The 6,000-nt window shown below is 42.8% G+C and overlaps 1 protein-coding gene across 1 annotated transcript in view; it reads left to right on the forward strand.

Annotated features, from left to right (window-relative positions):
* EFCAB8 (EF-hand calcium binding domain 8) overlaps nucleotides 1–6,000 on the forward strand; it is a 73,897-nt gene that overhangs the window by 52,190 nt on the left and 15,707 nt on the right. The gene's annotated exons all lie outside the window — the stretch shown is intronic.

The raw sequence follows: 6,000 nt of genomic DNA on the forward strand, positions 1-6,000 counted from the left end.
TGCTCCTGTACTGAGATTATGAGCTTCATGTTTCTTGTTTGGGGTTGTCTGGCTGATGTGGGAAAGTCTTCATTAACCACACCAAATACATGCACGTGTCCACACACAGGCACGTGTGCTTTGCCACACAGACTCTGAAGTCATGAAATATTTGTATTTTCTTGAATAGGCAATACATTTACATGGATCAAAAATCACTTAATATTTCCCAGATGAGTCATGAAGTAGAGCACCTTTTTATTAGTTATTAGGAAAAGGCGCATTCAAGCCACAGTGCTCTACCACTATACATAGTACAACTCACCCGAGGGACTGAGACTGACAAAACAGGCAATCCCGAATGTTGGTAGAGTTGCAGGTCAGCAGGAACTTCCACTGCTGGTCAGAATGTACATGGCGTACAGCTGACCTTTGGACAACGCATGTCGGCGTAAATGCAGATGTTTTCAACCAAATGGATGTCGAAAATGCACTAAAAGATATGAGTAAGAAAGTAATATAATTACTATTCATAATACTGCTCCAGTAGAAACAACCCAAATACCCATCAGTGTTGCCTGGAAAAATAAATTGTGGGCTCGACACCTGTAGCGTGTGGTTACGGCACCAGCTACGTACACTAAAGGTGGCAGGTTCGAACCTGGCCCAGGCCAGCTAAACAACTGCAACAAAAAAACAGCTGGGCCTTGTAGCAGGTGCCCGTAGTCTCAGCCACTTGGGAGGCTGAGGCAAGGGAATCAGTTAAGCCCAAGAGTTTGAGGTTGCTGTGAGCTGTGACAACATAGCACTCTATTGAGGGTGACATAAAGAGACTCTGTCTCAAAAAAAAAATTGTGGTATATACACACTGCAGAATAATATCTGGCTCTGGAAATGAATGGCCTACCTACATCTACTCACTACAATATGGACAACTCTTGAAACACTCTTGAAACAGTTTTAGCAAAAGTCAGGTACAGAAGAGCATATATTGTTGTGTATTATAGTTCCCTTAATATAAAGTGCAAAGGCAGACAAAACCAACCTATTCTATTAGAAGCGATTCTTCTCATGTGCAGGGGCAAGTGACTGACAGGAGTCATGAGGCAGACTTCGGGTGAGGGGGAGGGTTGGCGATGCTTTGATGCTCTGCTTCATTATCTGGGTTTGATCACTCAATCATGTTCAGGTTGTAAACGTGTATTTACTGGTACTTTTATGATAAGTACAATTACCTATGTGTATATTATACATCAATGAAAGCTTAAAAATCAGGCAGTATAAAAAGGCTTAACATGAAGCATCTAAGTCGCATTCCTGTTCCCCTGCAAAGTAGTTCTTGCTCCCTGGAGTAAACACTTCTATTGATTTTTGTTCTTCTTCCAGTATTTAGGCAAACACGTGTATGAAGTTATTTTTACCCAAAGGTAGCATGCATTATACACTGGTATTCACCTTGTTTTTCTTACTCTATAATATATCTCAGAGACCTTTCCATAGCAGTACTTTATTTTTTTTTAATTTATTTATTTTTATTTTTTGAGACAGAGTCTCACTATATCGCCCTCAGTAGAGTGCTTTGGCATCACAGCTCACAGCAACCTCAAATTCTTGGGCTTAAGCAGTTCTCTTGCCTCAGCCTCCTGAGTAGCTGGGACTACAGGCGCACAGTGCCTAGCTATTTCTTGGTTGCATTTGTCATTGTTGTTTAGCAGGCCCAGGCTGGGCTTGAACCCACCACCTTCGGTGTATGTGGCTGGTGCCCTACTCACAGAGCCAGTACATTATTTTTTATAGCTGTGTGGTAAGCCATAGGATATGTTATTGATATAATCCCTTCTTAAAGAAAATGTTTAAAATTGTACAAGTGATTAGTGAAAGTTTTTTCACATATGTGAAAACATGTCTGTAGGGTAAATTCCTAGAAGGGGGATTGCTAGGTCGAAGAATTACATGCATCTGCAATTTTGAAAGCCATCTTGCAGTCTTAGGTGCCTTTTGAATCTCAACAAATATATTATGCTCATTCTCGTTTTGATATGGAGAAAATTTCCTGGTATTCAAATACGTTGGGAAATAGTCACCCAGGCAGTGAGTATAAGAGGAATTCGTAATGTTAATACAATCACTGTAATAACATTTGTTCACTGCTTGCAGGGTTTTGGGGGTTGGGATAAGGGCTTTATGTATGGTGTCATTAATCTCCGTAATGACTCCTGCGAGAGATGTTATTTTTTAGATGAGGAAGTAATAAAACTGAAGAGCTGGAGGGACTGGGCTAAGCCCACGTAAGCTGCAGGTGTGGTGACTAAGCCCAGATGTGTCTGACTCCCGAAGCTGTGTTCCTGACCATCTACCCTTAGTTATACATATTAAGCAACTGTGATTATATTATATATGTGTATACCATGAATTTCCTGTATCATCAAATATGCCTTTAAATAGTTTTATAAATGTTATTTTAAATCGGCAGACCATAATTGTGTCTGTTTACGACGTGCATGTTTTGATATTTGTCCACATATAGAATGATCAAGTCAAGCTCATTAACATTTATCTGCCACCTCACCTACTTTTCATTTTTTTACTTGGAGACATCTAGAATTTACTCTTTTAGTTATTTTGAAGTATGCGGTACTTTATTATTGCGTGTAGGCACCCTAGAGTGCAGTAGATCTCGAAGCTTATTCCCCTTGTCTACCTGAAACTTTGTACCCTTCGAGCAACAGCTCCCTATTTCCTCCCCCACCCCTAAAGCAGCCTCCGGTGACTATATTCTCTCCACTTGTATGAGTTTGACTCTTTTAGATCCCACGTATAAGTAAGATCATGCAACGCTGTCTTTCTGCACCTGGCTTATTTCACTTAGCAATATGTTCTCCAGATCCGTCCATGTTGTCCCACATGACAGGCGTTTCTTCCGGGTAAGGCTGAATAGCATTCTATTGTGTATATACACTGCATTTTCTTTATCCATTCGTCCGCTGATGGCCACTTGGGTTGACTCTGTATCTTTGGCTATTGTGAGTGATGCTGCAAGCAACATGGAAATGTAGATATTCCCTTTGGCATATTGATTTTAGTTCCTTTGGATAAGTACCCAGAAATGGGGTTGCTGGATTATATGGTGGTTTTATTTTTAGTTTTTTAAGGAACTTTTATATTGTTTTTCAAGGCGGTTGTACTAATGAACATTCCCACCACTGTGCACAAGAGTTTTCTTTTCTCTGCATCCTCACCAGCACTTATCTTTTTGATAATATCTTTTCTAACAGATGTCTTGTTATGCTTTTAACTTGTACTTCCTAATGATTGCCAATGCTGACCATTTTCCCCCCATGAATGTATTGGCCATTTGTGTGTCTTCTTTAGGGAAATGTCTCCTCTTCAGGTCTTTGCCCACTTTTTGTGTTTTTTTTTTTTTTTTTTTGATGTTGAGTTCCTTATATATTTTGGCTATTAGTCCCTTATCAGAAGCACCATTTGTAAATACCTTTTTTTTTTTTTTTTAAAGGGCATAAGATGAGATTTATTATAGACCCGGGAAGCCCGGGGGCCCCGGGCCTGGACTCCCCTGGCATGCAAGCCGAGGACGAGCCCTGAACTCGGGGTGAAGGCAGTTTTTATGGGGTACAGAAAGCAAGAGGGGTAGGGTCGGATACCAGTACACTTTTCATTGGTGGTTGGTGATTTCATTAGTAAAGGTGGATTTGGATTGGTACAGGTAAGGGGTGGAGAGTCCCTTAACACTATTTGGTTGAGTAACTATGAAAGGAATGAGAAAGGTTGCAGGGTGGGCCCTGCGGGTGTGGTTTAAGCAACTATGAATAGAATGGGGAGGATTACAGGGTGGGCCCTGCTAGGAAACTAGGAATAGAATGGGGAGGGTTATAGGGTGGACCCTGCTAGGAATGAGGAAGGTTACAAGGTGGGCCCTGCAGTTTAACAGAGCAGACAAGAAAATGGCGCTGGTCTGGCCCTTACATTCCCCCCTTTCTCTTGTAACTGAGGCTCAATCTTGAGCCTTATCTGCTGTAGTATGCATGGGAGTATATTGGGAATGGAGGACAAATAGTTGAACGGCATTGATTCTGGCCTGAGTAGGAGTGAGCTAAGGGAACATGTTGAACAATGACTTTTACAATAGCATTCTGAACATTTGCACAAATTAAAGTTCACTTAGCTCTTATGAGTCTAATAGAGCAGTCCTATGATGACGTAGATTTTGACTGGAGCAGGGCTTGTCGTTCTCCGCAACACCAGCTTGAGGGGGTTTTCAGGATCCGAGGTAGCTTCCCAAGGTCCAGGAGCTGTTGAGGTGCGGAGTCCACTCTGCGGGGACTCAGGATCAGCTGCCATTGTTTACGTACTGCTCAGTCTGGCTCCTCTTAGGTGGGGGCAGGTTTTCCTCCGGTTCCAAGGTAGGCTTCACTCTGCTGTAATGGATCTAGGCAGGAATTCCTGCTACTCTCACAGGTGTGGTCAGGATTCCAGTCTTTGACTCACACTGCAGCTTCTGGAGAGAAAGGGTGGACAGGGGAAAACTAACAGGACACCTCTCACTCACCCATTTTAACACTGCCTTTGTCACCTTTCCCAGTGTCTGTAACTGCTTCCCGAATTCTACCTCCCTCAATTCCCTGGGGCGGGGTCCTGGCAAGCTTTGTAGTAAGGGGGCTTGCCTATGATATAAGATCTTATACTGTGAGAATCCTGTCCTTTTAACAAGGGCAGGGCACTTACCCACTGTAAGCTTGTTTCCTGGCATACTTTCCCTAAACTGGTTTCATGCGTTCCACCTTCCCCAAACCCTGTGGGCAGTTGGTTGCTTAGAGTCTCCAGCTGATGTCAGGATGTTAGCCGTCTTCTGGATCAATCTGAAAGTCCTCGAAGGGCGTTGCTCTAAATGACGGGATTCCGGGGGGTACCGTTGGTCCTTGGCAGGCATTGAACTGGCTGCAGATGACACATTACTGTCTGACAGCTTTTTCCTAGGGCTTGCGCCATCACATAACTGCTTCCATCAACATACAAGTCCCAGTCTGCATCTGTCCAAGGCTGGTCATGTAAGTCAGGTCTGCTAGAGTACACATTATTTATGAATTTCATACAATTATGTTCAGTCTCTCTTTCATTGGCTGGAAGGAGTGTGGCTGGGTTAAAAATGTCCTTTAGTGTCCATTAAAGTGACCAGAGTGGGGTCCTCGTGGCCTCTTATGGAACACTTCTAATTCTGTGGTCTGAGAGAGGGGCAACTGGCCAGGTGATCACCAAGTGTTCACCCCCAATATTAATTAGAAAGTCAATGTCCTTGCCCCCAATTCTTATTCGGACCATGGACCTTCTGGGGGCAGCTGGGTCCAGTCCCCTTCAGTCTTAGCAGGGCCTTTCCCACTAAGTTATAGAGGGCTCCCTGCTCTTTCAGTTCTATGACCTTTTTCAGTTTTTGCAGCAATGTCTCTTGGTACCAGATCTGCCAATATCTTCAGCACCACTACTCTAGGTCAGGTGGAAAGCACTTTCTCTTTCTGTCCCTGTGTCACTAGTACTGTTTTAACCTGTCTTCTTAACTAAGGTGGTTGGCTCAGTACTACCTATAGCCAAGTTTCCATGTATGGAAACTGCTAAGTGTGAATTCAGTAACTCTGTGCCATACCTCAGACACTAGGGATTTTTCTAAATTTCTAAATTTTTCTCTGATGGCTATCCAATTCTAAAAGGGGGGGCATTCCTGTTCACAAAGACTCCTTAGCTTTTCCTGGTGTCATAGTTACTTACAGATTTCTTCTTAAAGTGTTTTAACATAATAGCTAATGAGGTGGGCTTCCCTTGCTTGTTCCCCATTTTTACTCAGGGTCTCCCTTCTGAGACATACATTCACACCACACTTTTCGGCTAGTCTTTTAGTCCTATTTAACAGTTCAATTTACTAAAACAGTTGTGACTCATTTTATGAGTTGACAGTACAGATAAGGCTGGGATCTAATACAGGTGGGCCACAGCCTTTTTCTTTTTCCTTTG

This window comes from Otolemur garnettii, unplaced genomic scaffold (genome assembly GCF_000181295.1).
Source record: "Otolemur garnettii isolate 467f Iridium unplaced genomic scaffold, OtoGar3 scaffold00025, whole genome shotgun sequence".
Taxonomy (NCBI): domain Eukaryota; kingdom Metazoa; phylum Chordata; class Mammalia; order Primates; family Galagidae; genus Otolemur; species Otolemur garnettii.